Here is a 14737-nt window from a genome sequence, read left to right as displayed (position 1 = left end):
TCCATAACATTATCTCGGAGCACCGCTGCTTCTATACAAAAAAAATAAGAATTTCGTTGATGGAGAAGAATTGTTTAGGACAATAAACGTTTTTTGGGAGAAATTTCGACTTGAGAGGAAAGTTTCGAACGTGATATTCTCCAATCGCGTGCCAATCTCAAAATTTATCGCATTCGCGTATATAAATTTATTAATAGTCCGTAATATAATATGATTTCTTTTCATATTTTTTAATCATCAATACAGTTACTTGGCTTGGTCAAAATTGTCGAAAGATGAAATTATTATTTACAATCTTGCTACTTTATTCGACCTCCTTAATTTTTGATCGAAACAAGTGCGACGCTCATCGAGCTCAGAGTAGTTGAACAAAGGCCACAACCTTTAATTTTAATTTATTAATATTGTTTCTCCTTTATCAAATGTATTCTCTCTTGCTTTTCAAGTCGAATCATTTCACAATTCATTCCCTAATAATTTTTGTTTGTCTTTAAAGAACAACAGATAACTCTATGCGTTAATTCTAAGAAATTTTCCGCAAGTGTTGCAATCCAATGGAATGATTCGTCGAAAATTCTGGAGGAAACATTAATAGAAATCTTGGAATCGTAGAATTCGTTGGCGCGTGGACCAAGTTTTTGCTCAAAATTCCCAATATTCTTTCTCCCTTCCGTTTTTAATTAATTATTCCGAATCTAATTTCCGTTTCTCAAATTCTCCAGTGATCCATCGTTGATTCCTCGAGTGTACGACGCCAAAAATTGGAGATAAAAACGAGATCTTCAGCGCGAGTTATCCGCTGAAGCCCTCCTTCTCCGAAGTTATTATCACAGAAACATTCGTAACATCGATTTATCAAGATAAATTAATCAATGCGTGTTACCTTTCTTTATCTTTCGATTTTTGAAATCTTTGCGGAACGATTTCTTTCTTTTTTTTTTTTTTTAAACTCAACGTCGATCTTAACGAAATCCATGCATTTCGATGAATTTTCTTTAAATGTAACTTTGTTCGTCGAAGCAGCAGAATATTTTAAATTAAAAAGAATATATTTTTACCAGTTGTCGCAGAAAGAAATTTCCAGATGGGGTCGTGGATCAAAAATGATGAAACTTAAGTTGATTTCGTCCGACGAAAGAGATTTCTCGTCGACAAGAAATTGCTCTAATCATTTTACATTCCACCCGCGTACAATGTCTCGTCGGAGAATCCTGAATTTTCGAATTTCCCTGTGAAATAGCGTTCGAATTGGCTTCCGCCGGCCACTCGCATATCATTTTTCACGTATCCGTGAATTGGTAAAATAATTTTACTGGTCGGTAAGATAAAGAGAGGGGGAAAAATTCCATTTTAGCTTGTCAATGAAATAATGGAAAATTATACTAAAAAAATAATTGGAAATTTTTATAACAACCGATGGAAATAGCGGATAATTTCTTTTACCTCGAATCGATTGAAATTGTTTCACGATTGTTACAATCAAATTGATAAAATTCGACACTAATTCGCGCGATCCATTTTTCCCGAGCAACAATTTTATATGTGAAAATCTATTAATATCCTAGATGGCAAAAATGGCAAAAATGACTTCCCAAATGGGGAGAATTTTCTTTCTTTCTTTAAAATTCTTTTCAAATGTCCTTGTAATTTAAGGAATTACCTTATCTCTGTAAAATATCGCGGAAACGGTTAATTCAAAAGCGAACGATGTTATTTTCGCGACTATTTTCGAAGAAAGTTCGGCGAGAGAAGTTTATTTATCTTTGGTTTATTCTCGCGAAATAAAATTTCGATCGAGAACGTAATGAAAAAAGAATCTTGCCAATTACTTTTACCAAAAGTGAAGAAAAGAAGGAAGGAGAGAAAATTTATTGCAAAATTTTGCGCAACTTTATCCGTTCGTTATCGATCTCAAAAATAATTTCTCCTTAAAACTTCTTTAAGATAAGGAACTTCTTAAGATAAACAGGCTAGAAAAACAATCTTCGAAACCTTGTTCTTAATTCTCCGTCATAAAAATAAATTCTTCTCGTCAAAAAAATAAAAAAGAAATAAAAAAAAAAAAAAAAGGAAACGATACGAAGATACTACTCGATAACTCCAAGTGTCGAAGATAAATCTCTTTCATATTTTTTTAGTTCCTTTGTCGGATAAACTGTAAGAATTATTCTCGAGATTAAGATACAGAACAAGAGGTATTATTACGGAAAATAGTGAAGCGTAAATTGCAAAAAAAAAAAAAAAGAAGCGCACTGGTCGCGAATATCTGAATCGCCTTTCATCGAACACACCACAATTCGTACAATACCGTAATCGAGTCTATTCGATCCGCCAACTAGCAGAATTCTATTTCAGAGAGCAGGGACTGGTTCCTTCCTTTGATCTCTTTTATCATCCAACCAAAAAAAAAAAAGAAAAAAAGGAAAAAAAAATGAGCCAGTTAGAAGAGAAAGCTCGTATTCCAGACACGCGTCGACCTATTTCCATTGATTAACAACCAGTTATACACTTCCGTAGGATCTTCCTAAAGAATCAAGGCGTCGGCCATGAAACCTTGCCCTCCTCCCCAACCATCGATTAATATCGAGCCGATATTATGAATATTGCCCGCTTTGATCAGGAAGAAACGTTTATAAATATCGCGAAGATTCGATGATTCTCTTAAAATTAATACTCAAAAGATCTCTTTTCTTTCTTCTTTTATATCCACGAACGTGGAAAATTTATGAATCGTTTTCAATCGTTTTTAAAGTTATTAATCCCACGTCCGTTTAATCTCCTTTATTTTCACGAACGTTGTTGCGTTGTTCGCAATATTTGCGAGAAAAAGAAGGATATGCGAAGAATGGATTATTCGAATCGGCGGTATGTTTTTCTTTGCCAACACGGATTTTCGTGGCGTGGTTTCGGGGAATAACTCTCACGCATCTCGAGAAAGAAGTTGGGGAGGACGATGCAGAAACTATACGAGGCACGAAAGAATCTGGGATAAAAATATGTAAGCAGAATTTTGTTTCTGCTTCTATCTAATCGTGTCTCGCGTCTCATCGAGAAAAAACTTGAGTTTGAAACTCTCCGATCGATAAATCTGATAAGAGATATATTTTATTATGAATTCGTAATAAAATATTTTGTTTCGTTTTAGCAATCGTGATTGTATTCCATTTGGAGAACAAAGTTATCACCGAAATATGTTTGCACGAGAAACAATTGACATATCGGTGACCAAATTCGAAGCTCAAGCAAACATCAATTAAAATTAATCTCCACAAATAAAAGCAAGAACCGCTTCCGCCCGAGTCACTTTTCTTGCAACGAAAACTTGCCCTGTCCGTGTACCCCGTTCAATGGAGTCTGCACTAATTGCAACACTCGATCGATAAATCACCCTTAAGCAACGTATTTCGAACATCTTTCCAGCGTGAAAAGCGATTTGACTGCAGTAAAAAAAAGAAAAGGACGTCCTCTCTTTTAATTTATCTACGATTATCCATTATCTTGATGATGATAATAATTTAAAAATTAATTTGCATCTCATAACATTTGTTCTTAAGCTATTATATAAGAATATAAAAAATAGAGATGCTAGCCTTTAAAATGAATTCAGATAGATTAATATTCAATTTGTTTTACTTTTAAATTACAATTTAAAAACCAAAATTTTTCAAATCAAATTTAATCAAATCAAATTTAGAAATAATAAGAAATAGAAATATTTAGAAATAATATTTAGAAATAGAAAAAATGAAATTATTTTCATAAAAAAAAATAATAATTAACTTCCTTTACTATTAGAAAAGATTACTCAACCCGTAAAATCTCTTGTGTTTCATATTTCAAGATAATTTTTACTTTTTAAAATGTAATGATATTATTTTCTACAAAAGAATATATCAAGAAATCGTTAATTTTATATCGTGGATACGTATAAATATAAGTCAAGCTGGCTAAATTTAGAGATCACTTTCTTATCTCTTAGTTATTTAAGCCTTGGCTATTTAATCGATTAAACACTGTATTACTATTCTCCCCCCGAAACAGCAATATGAAACGCTCGAAAACGGGCAACGGATTCCCGAACCGCGTCAAACTATGCGCGCCAAAAATAATCTGGCGGCCAGGTTGAAAAGCTCGGCCGGCCGTTTTGTCCAGCATGAAAACGCAGCATAAAAAGAAAAAAAGGAACTCGTCGTGTTAATTAAGCGCGGTCCACGATACTCCGAACTCTTATTCATCCCTTCACCCCTTTTTGTGTGCCGCCTTGGCGGTCGGCTCGAAAGGGGGGATTTAACCGACAATTTTTTCTTTCTTTCTTTTTTTTCACTGTCGCGATGAATACCATCCAGCCCGGTATGCACGCGTTCAAACTCGTAAATGCCGGTTGATGAAAACGGAGGGACCGAGGGGTTAACTTTGTTCCACTCGTGTGTGCGTGAGTTTCGTGAGTTTACCGAGTGCAAGAAGGAAATGGAGGAAATAGTTGTTGAAAGGGGGGATGGGGAGGGGAGGTTGTTTGGGGAAAAGATTCGACTCGTTAGCTATTGGGAGGGGAAGAGGAGAATGGCCGAGGGAGGAATATATAGGGTTGTTTAGGAAAGTTTAAATATTGCGGTACGACGTTAGTTTAACTAACACAATCGTGGAAAAGTTGGAAATAGATGGGAATACAGGGTATTCGAACGATTTATTAATTTATCCGTTCCCTCTGTTGGTAATGGCACTCGGGAGGAATCATTCCATCCCTATTTCGAACATTCTTCTCTCCGATTGTTGTGTATCCTTCTTTTATGCTCAGTATATTTATTGGTGTCTCCATTTTGGAATATAGCTTTATCCCTGGTAAATTGGTAAAGAATAATTCGCGTTTTTGTTCGTTCGAAAGAAACTTTCTCCCCTTCCCCTGCCCTTTTTGAAAAATTATTCTTTCGCGCATACGAGAAACGTGCAATTTATCATAAGCCCGTAAATTCCTGAACCTTGACACGTATATCGCGAAAGCGCGAAAAAGAGTAAAAGAAAAAGGAGAGAAAAAGAGAGGGGGGAGAAAAAAATGGCTGTAAGAGTGGCTCGCGAGCTTACGTTAAGCTTCCTTTTCCAAGGCAAACACTCGTAAACACTACGACTGGAAACTCTTTTGTACCGTTATCATTGTAAGACGAGAGATAACCAATGGTGCGTGGAGCAAGTAATTAATCCCGCAATAATAATCCCACTCTTGTTTCAATGAATTTTTCCCCCATTTGACCGACATTCGACCGGGTTTAATTAGCTATTCGATATCCCGTTTAATGAATGGGCAACGCGAATGCTTTCGTTTGAAACGTTCGTTGATTGTATATTAAAAGGGAACTTTATCCCGGCTTTCGAGTAATTTTCCAAAAGCCCGAAAATAACCTGGAACTAATAATTACGCGATGATTTTTTTTTTGTTTTTGTTTATAAGCCATTAAATTTAAATCCCGCGCATTACATCGTCCAGCAAATATTTGCATCTACTTTGTATCTCGATACAAGCGTTTGAATCCAATTTTTGATTTATAAACGCTTCATTTATCGGGGATAATTGGGCAAGCTTAATCGATTCGATTGTTTGGATAATCCGTCTGAAAAGAGTTGGGCTATACGATTAAGCAACTTTCAAATATCAATTCTGTGCTCGTTAATAACGTTTTGTGCGTGTGAAAGTTTTTTTCCAAAGAAGTATACCTAATAAAAAGGAGAGTGCATTTGGAGATAAAATAAATTCTTTATAACCTTCTGCATATAATAATCGATCGTTTGAATAATCAAAAAAATTATATTGTGTCTAAACTTTTTTAAACCACGCATCGATGAAATTTTATGAAAATAAAAAAAGAAAGTCTTTGGAGGGAATTTAAAGCTCGCTTGTAATTCTCGTACCGTCCATTCGTTTTGTCCCGCGTGCTTGTAAATCACCTTAATATACGAGCGGCGGGAAGAACGAATTGGTTCGAGAAATTAAAAAGTTCTTTTATCCAAATAATTGATACCTGAATCCTCGTCTGTCTCGCGTTTGTCCAATCGCTTTTGCATGCGATCAAAGGAGACAAAGGATCGCAGAGAACGTTGGAAGAAATAAATTATAATCGATGAAAAACATTGATACCAACACAGAGAGAGAGAGAGAGAGAGAGAGACAGAGACATCTTGAGAATTCGAAGAATTCGCTTTATTGCCGCGATAAATTAAATATCTATGTTGCATCGAAACGAAAAGAGTGGCAGTGATCGATCAGGAATGACGCGGATGTCCAAGGTTTTTTGAGGAATAGCTTTGACGGTGAAAAAAAGGTTTAATCAAAACTTGAAAAATCCCCTTTTGTCTTCCCGTCGTATTTTCGAACCGACAAATGCCAATATTATACATATTGAATACGAAAGATCGTTTAACTTTTTGATTAAAAGAAAAATAGGAAAATTATAATCTCTTCTCTTTTTGACAAGAGGATAGCAAATAAATTACATCAGGTATAAAATTAATAAAACGAGAAATCAATTAAACAATGCAATGCATGCGGGATAAAGTCGGACTTGCTCTTTCGACTTGCAAAAAAGAATTTGATGAAAACTTGAGAGCATAGACCCTTCCCTCCCTCCCTTCTTTCCCTCCATACGAAAAGCAATTAAACCTTCAACAATAATGCGAATGTTAATTCCGGATCTTTTTATCCAACAACGTCCGGCATCCTGTGCAGCGCTTCACCCTTAATTAACTGAATTTCAACACACGCGAAAGCGCGAACCACGGCGACGATTCATTTTTCCCGCGTTGTCGCATACATTTATTTTAATTTACGATTCCTCTTTTTCTCTCTCTCTCTCTTTTTCCACCATTGCTCAACATTTGATCGTTCACGTGAAAAATTTTGCACCTCGAAATATATTAAAATATCCCGAATTTTCCAAAAACCTCTACTCTATATTCTGAATTTTAAATTTCTCCGCAAGACGATGTTCGAGAATATTATTTTATTGAACCCAACAGACAGATCTTGTTCTCAACAGTTTCGTGACGATAATTTGAGCGCAGAAATATTATTTTACGTATTCTCGAATTGGAGCAGCAACTCACGAGCGCCTCGCAACGGATCATCGTGGAACCGAGTCGAAGGTTTATGGCGCCATCGACGCGGCTATTGGCCCCTCTGATCCCCTCTTAGCGCGAAAAGTAAAGGTAATTGGAGGAAAGGCCCAATCTTGGGAATCGGATCGGTTGGAATGGAAATACGGGTCGGATAGAATTCATCAACGGTGCGATTCAAAGTGAAGTTGGTTAGCAGATCGTTACAGTCGCCGATCAGCCGCAAACAGTTAAAACAAACGGCCAAGTTCGCTCGCACAAAGCTCCTAGTACAAACTGTTGCAACGATCCTGCGACAGTAATTGTTCACCCCTGATATTTTTACCTGCTTTTTCTTCATTTGATCCCTTAATTGGAATTGTCTAGGAAGAGAAATGTATCTCGAGTCTGTGATTCAAAAAATTATTATTATTTTATTATCGAGATTTTTGCGCCAAGTATGGACGAAAATGTGTCTTATTATTATTATTAACAATTTTCACGATCACATGATTTGTTACGATTCAAACCCGTCGATTGATATAGCATCTCGAGTTTATTAAAGAAAGAGAGAGAGAGAATTGAGGAGATTTGAATCGAACTAACTGTCAGTTTCAACTTTAACCGAGACAGGGGGGATGGAAAGATCCTGTCTGTTTGGATCGGGCACGGTTAATTAAGTATCGATTAAAATTGGTCTTGTATCGAATTCATAGCCGGGGTTGCGTTCACGGTTGATCATCTTTGATAAACAGCAAACTCGCAACGTGTGGTAGTATAGAATAGTTGCTGTTATCGCCGCAAGGTCAATATTATCGCGCACGATATCGATGAAATATTTTTTAGATATGGAAAACGGAAAGAAATTTATCGCTATTTCAATTCCGTCCAGGTATCAAGAGATTCGTGTTCTCAAGATAATAACAAAGAATATGTCGAGTAAAATTTCTACGATTATTCGATCCAAATATATTATCTTGTTTTACCGTTTACTCTCGAATTATTTATCTTATATCATTTTAATTCTATTATGAGAATTCGAGAGATTCACGAGTCGTTCGACGAAATCTGTAATTATTCATCGATTTTGCACTTAGAAAATAATTATTCATATTCTTAAGCCGAGCAAAACTTAAAAACCTTCTTTTCTATTCGTAAATTATACACTACTCGTGAACGAGCAAGCGATAAATCGTTTCGATCCCGATTTTTACTAATTAAAATCGAACAACGGGATTTATAAACACAGAATCCTTTCGAGGCGTAATCGTGTCGGCTTTCGGAGGAAAGACGAAAGACGAGGAGGGGATCGATACTGGAATTGTGCCGGCGTCGTCTCGTGCCGATCACAGAAACCCAGTTATGATCAATCCTTGTTGATTGTTCCATCCCCACGAGTTTAAAGAGTTTTGCAAAAACCTGATACTCGGAGCATTCCTGGCCCACCATAATCGTTACACGCGCAGTGACGTTTCGCTACCTTTTCTCTCTTTCCTTTTAATTCTTTAATCTTTTTGAAACTCATATCTGCGGCGAGCGGAAAAATTGTAAAATCTGTTTCACGACGAGGAATAAATCCGAGGACTAGGATTACTGGGTGCATTAGTGATCGGAGAATATCGAGAAAAAAAAAGAATCTGTGATCGAGTGATAATAAATTCGAGCGACTGACGTCACGTAATCTCGAGGATAATAAATAACGAGGTACTTACGTGGAGGTTAAGAGTTATTTTTTCTCGGTAAAGATAATATCCCGTATCTTCTCGTTGCTTTAGGCGCACGTTCCAAACGTATAAACGCGTATATTATTGCGAGAAATGAATAATTCGAGTCTCGAGGAGAATCTCGATAAGATATTAGCAGGGAAGAGAGAAACGTTTAAATCACGCACACGAGGTGAAGTTAAATCCGTCGGAATAATAGGTTTCGAAAGTTTGCCCGCGCTCGATTCTTCCGTTACGTTGCTAAGGAAGAAGAAACGAGCCTTGTCCAATTTCTCGCAGAACCGCACTTTCTGGAGGGGGGAAAAAATTAAAATTATCACGGTGATCGTAAAAAAAAAAAGGAAAAAAAGAAACTTTGAACGTAAGATGAATAAAAAGATTGATATCTGAAAAGTATATCGTTAAAATGGTCGAAATACAACGATCCACACTCGAGGAACCAGGTGTTAAAAAAGTGGACGCGTGTGTAAACGGCATCCATTTACCATCGCTCTTCGTACAATAAGCACAAGTACTCCAACACCCTCGAAAACGTAAGCGAGGAGACGATTCTCGTCACGTATCGCGAGGAAAAGATGCCAGAAACGTATGCAATCGATAGAGACGTTTCCTCTCGTCGGATCGAACGATCGTAACGCGACACCGTGACAGGATATCCATCCCTTCCTTTTCTTTCTTTCCAAACAATAATCAACGTTCAACTTTCGTCCGCCACGTTTCGGGAAAATCCTTGGTATTTCGTTGGAGCTTATGGTATCGCGAAATCTCCAAGACTTGGAGAGAAATCGTCGTTGAAGAATTGAAGAAGAAATAACAAGTAGAAATGATTACGTTATCAGGGATGATCTTACGAAGATAACCTCCAAAAATCTACTTATTCAACCCTTGATATTATTACATATCAGGCGTGCAAATAAGTCCTTTCTTTTAGTTCAAGATTTTATTACGTGATTGTTTCGAATAGCAATTACTCATTCCTCTGACTCATCGTCTTCCAAATTTAAATCTTTGGCGCGCAAACGCCTGAGCTGAAGTTTCTCGCGCGTCTTATCACTGGAAATCGTTGCACAAGAAGCGCTTTTTCGGCGAACAGAAATTGCGATGGCAGATAAAAGAAATTTATTTGCACGCGTAGTAATTAACCCCTTGCTTTACGATCCAATAGCGCGTGCCATAAAGCAAGAATGTCGCACATTTCAAGTCGCTCACAACTTTTTCGTAGACGAAGCGAAATCGCTATTCGAAATATCTATCAAATAGATTTTGGCGGAACTTTCACCGTCGTCAACAACGCTTAATATTCTTTCTGATTTTCAAGGGTAGCTTCCTAACATTTTAAATATTTTCTCTACAGAAAATTCGAATGCGTATTCGCTTACGAAAAGGAAATTTTAATACAAGAATCTTGGAGATACTCGTGTCAGACGTTTAACCGTGATAATTTTGCGGATACGCGGAAGGAAATTTGTTATTTTTCTCAATGGAATTGCAGGTTTCGAGTAGAGAATATTGGAAGAAAGGTTAATCAGGAAATTCTCGAGGTTGTAACCGGGATCGGAGGAGGCTTTTCGTTTCGCATGCGGTGGAAAATAAATTCGAGGGGCACGAAATCGCGTGCAAAGGTGAAACTCGTGTCGTTTTTTTTCCTCCCCTCCCCTCCGTGCCTCGTGTCGATGCGGTTGTCGGAGATTAATCGAAAATCGATCGTTGAAGTCTCGTTAATGAACGGCTTGTATATAACTACGTACGTACTTTCTGATTGGAGGTTTGTTGGATTGATGGGGAAAGTTTGGCCGGACTCTTTGGCCAAGTGTGTCTCGGAGAGCGAAACAATTCTCTACGGTCGCCATTGTTGAAATAAAATTTTCCTCCCTGATTCTTTTTATACACTGACTTGCCAAGAATATTCATTCCCTTCTGCTAATACTTTTACTTCTCGTCGTGTTGAATTTAACACGTTAATTAAATCGAGTTTAAAAGATACAGCTTTTCCCCTCCCCTTTTTATTTATTTGAAGAGGATAGGTAATAATAACTTGAACGAAAACGTACGTATTTGCGGTTTTTAACTGCAACTTGTTAATGACGACGAGTATCAGTTTTGCATTAAAATTCCGTGGCACGGTGAAAGAAGGATTATAATAATGGAGTTAAGGCTTGGCGTGGATAAAAAACGTGGAAATTCTCCTCGGGTGACGTTTAAGGTTCGCTAATGCGTTCACTGGGTGAATAACGAAGAATACGTATTTGTCGAAAAAACTTGGAAATAATTTGCATATGCAAAGAAGAGGGGGAGGAAAAACCCTATCTTTCGAATAAAATTTTAAAATTAAAACGGCCGAGAAACTGTATAAATTGTAATCGTTCGAGGCATTGGTTGGAACTCAAGAACCGAATACGACAAAGTTTCGATGTATTTGCCACATCTTGCAAATCTTTTTCGCGTTTCAACCTCGATAACGCGATATTTCTTACAACACGATTAAACTGGCCGCTTCATAACAATAATAATAATCGCGTAAAACGCGATACGTTAAATAATAATCCATTTAATAAGGAGGAAGACAACTCGATCGTATCAATTACAAAATTCATCGCACAATCAACACTGAATTCTCGCTTAATGAACCACAATCTCTGGCTATAGATCAGAAAATCCAATCAACGACCCAACGCGCTCGATCGGCCCCGAAACCATTATACATCTCTTCATCGAATAATTTAACGGTGAAAACGTAATATCGCCAAGTTAATAACGCATTGTTCGGTCCTTGCATCCCGATAAAACGTAATATTTACTTCCAGCTCTTTTGCATTCCTCCTATTCTCCACATCGAAAGATATCGAAAGCCGCGGGATCTGTTTCCGTAGATTAATCGCGAGACTGATTACTCGAAATTAACTCGTTACGAGATTTTTCTTTTCCTCGATAATTCATAAGACAAGGAACTTTGATTCATCGATCGATTTTCATCGTTCGATGCGTATAAAACACTGTTTCGCGAGTTTTAAAGAAAATTATTCGAATATATATAAACTCGAGAGTAAAGCTCGAGGACTGGAAGATCCCTTGAAGCACAATAGCCGACGATTAATCCTTCTTATCACCCCTCCCCCTGCGTATCAACGGAAATAAATTAACCGCTGAGAGGGGGGCGATCCAACTTTGGAAAGAGGACTCGAAGCGTATTTCTCACCGCGTAAAAATCACTGGTGGAGAATGGTCGATAAAAAAGGAAAGATTAAAATTAAAGGAGAATCGCGCAAAGTTTCGCTCGAGGCGGATATTCCATTAGGAACGCGGAGTTGAAGCCAAGTTGGACCGCGGTTTCTTCTCACCCGCGTTTTTATCCAACCCATCCGATCGGCGGCCATCCGTCATTTCTCCTCTCCCTTCCATCCATTCGTATTTCGCGGAAGAAATCGAATTCCTCGATCGCGCGCGCGTGATCGAACACGCGTTGCTCGGCCCGCTCTTCGACGCATTCGAATTCGACCCCAAGTTTTCCAGGAATTATATTTCGATCCAAGGAAGGAGAAAAGGGAAGGGAGATTCGAGTGGTGGACGAGGAAAGTGAGGAATCTCGGCGGATAGCGTTAACACGGTCGAAGAATCGACGTTCGATCCGATCCAACTTTTCTCGGTCCCTCCTGTTCTAGAGAGAGAGAGAGAGAGAGAGAGGAAGGCTTCTCGTTTCTCGAAGGAGAAGAGAAATCGATAACGGGATCTAGAGAAGGAAAATTCTTGGTGCGTGCGAAGATTCCTGTTCCTTTGGTTGCTCGAAGGAGGACGAACGAAAATCCTTATCCAAGTTAGGGAGAGAATCTATCACTCACGAATGTATCTCGGCCACGTACGTTTCCATTCCATTCGCGACGGCGACGACGACGTCTTCTCGCGACTCGGAGGAGAGAGGACGGGTCCTGGATTACATTCGTAGAGGAGCCCGTGAAGAAAGTGAACGCGAGAACTGTCGTTGAACGGCGTCACACTCGTCGACGCGGTGGAAGATGAGCGCGGTGAAAGAAGAAGCGAGAGGCGAGAACCGAGAGGAGCGGAAATAGGCGAACGCGAATAGACGGTGACGGTGGCGGCGGAAACGAAAGAGAGGAGCCAGCTGTCGGCCAGTCGCGAGACGCGAACCAAACCCAACTGAAGTGCGACGTTTCTGTATCCGCGACCGCACCCCCGCCATCGCCCCTCCACCCCCAGCAAAACCACCCGCGCACGCGTTTCGCTCCGGAAGCCGGATACGGGGCTGCTGCTCTTCTTCTTTTTCTTCTTCTCCGAAGGCCAGAAGCCGCCGATTTTCCGCAAGGAAAAAGTTTTCAGAATCGGGGAAAAGGTAACATTGATTCCGCTAAATTTTCCATCATTTGTGGGTGATTTCTCACTCGTAATCATTCTTCTTCTTCTTCTTCTTATTCTTTGAAAGACAGAAACCATTGATTTTCCACGGGAAAAAAAGCTAATATTGATCTTGATAAATTTTCCATCATTTTTAGGCAATTTTTCATTCGTCGTAATAATTCTTCTTGTTCTTTGAAGGCCAGAAGTCATCGATTTTCCGCAAGGAAAAAGTTTTCAGGATCGGGAAAAAGGTAACATTGATTCCGGTAAATCTTCTTCTTCTTCTTCTTCTTCTTCTTCTGCTTTGAAAGACTTCTTTGAAAAAAGCCGCCGATTTTCCACAGGAAAAAAAGGTAATATTGATCTTGATAAATTTTCCATCATTTTTAGGCAATTTTTCATTCGTCGTAATAATTCTTCTTCTTTTCCTTCTTCTTGTTCTTTGAAGGCCAGAAGTCATTGATTTTCCGTAAGAAAAAAGTTTTCAGGATCGGGAAAAAGGTAACATTCCGGTAAATTTTCCATTTTATTTATCCGACCAATTTTATATTCGTCGTAATGATTCTCCTTCTTCTTCTTCTTTTTCTTGTTTTTTGAAGGCCAGAAGACGCCGATTTTTCGTTCGTCGTAATGATTTTTTTCTTTTTCTTTTTCTTCTTGTTCCAAGATTCAATTTTCCGCGAGGGGAAAATTTTTGGAGATAGAAAAAATTGGTTCGGACAAGTTTGGATAATTCCTAAGGAATTTTTGTTTCGTGCAATGTCGATGATTAAAACGTTGGGATAACTGGAATATCGCGTTTCGACAAAGTGTGGAATTTCGAATAGCTCGTCACTGTTGAATGGTAATTGAGGGGGGAGGGAAGGGAGCGACCAAGTATTTTGAGTATTTTCGTTCCCGAATATTTTCGCGAGACGTTAATCGCATCTCCATCGCGGAGACAGACGGACCGACTGCTTTAGCATTGCAGCTACGGTTATATATTTACAAAACAAGATGTCTCGTGGCTGGTAAAACCTGATGCAATTCCCCGCGGTATCTCGCGAAACGCTTAAACTCGCGGCAAAACTGGAATACAATTGTCTTTCTTCGACAATTCCCGACAACCATTCCACTTCCAAATTCAAGTTAAACTGGACAATTTACTTTAAGAAAATTTTCCAAAATTTGCTTTCACCTAAAAAAAATATGGAATTGGAGATTTATACACGATTTCAACCAGAGAAGCTAAACAAAGCGTCGAATAAACAAGGCTCCATTTAACCGCGGAAGTAACACCACGAAAGTTTCAAGATTTCGTCAATTTCGCGGAGGAAAGTTGAGAAAGTTGCCCTCGATTCCAGGCTAATATTTCGTGTAATGATCCAAGATATTTACGTAAGGATTTACGTAACGCGCGATTTCCAAGATGACGTGAATTTTCCATTTTTCGATGACGAGTGTCGCTCGCGTGTTTCAAATTTTAACCGTGCTTGATCTCGATCGCGCGTGAAACGCATCGATTCGACTTCGAACCGTTGATTTCGAGATTTATTCTGTCGAATATTTATGATGTTTACGGGAGAAGGGGGGAGAGGGTTAAA

General features: G+C 38.5%; 1 protein-coding gene across 5 annotated transcripts in view; it reads right to left on the bottom strand.

Annotated features, from left to right (window-relative positions):
* LOC107999443 (glutamate receptor ionotropic, NMDA 2B) overlaps window positions 1-12975 on the bottom strand; it is a 221164-nt gene extending 208189 nt beyond the window's left edge. For 4 of the 5 annotated variants that reach the window (XM_062077317.1, XM_017059290.3, XM_062077319.1 and 1 more), the window contains exon 1: window positions 12641-12975. The gene's annotated coding sequence lies outside the window, so the exon portion shown is untranslated. The remainder of the gene's footprint in view (window positions 1-12640) is intronic. The other variant, XM_062077318.1, reaches the window with a different exon arrangement.
* Between the last annotated feature and the right edge of the window lie 1762 nt (window positions 12976-14737).

Source organism: Apis cerana, linkage group LG7 (genome assembly GCF_029169275.1).
Source record: "Apis cerana isolate GH-2021 linkage group LG7, AcerK_1.0, whole genome shotgun sequence".
In the NCBI taxonomy this organism is placed as follows: domain Eukaryota; kingdom Metazoa; phylum Arthropoda; class Insecta; order Hymenoptera; family Apidae; genus Apis; species Apis cerana.
This window is presented reverse-complemented; position numbering and strand designations above follow the sequence as displayed.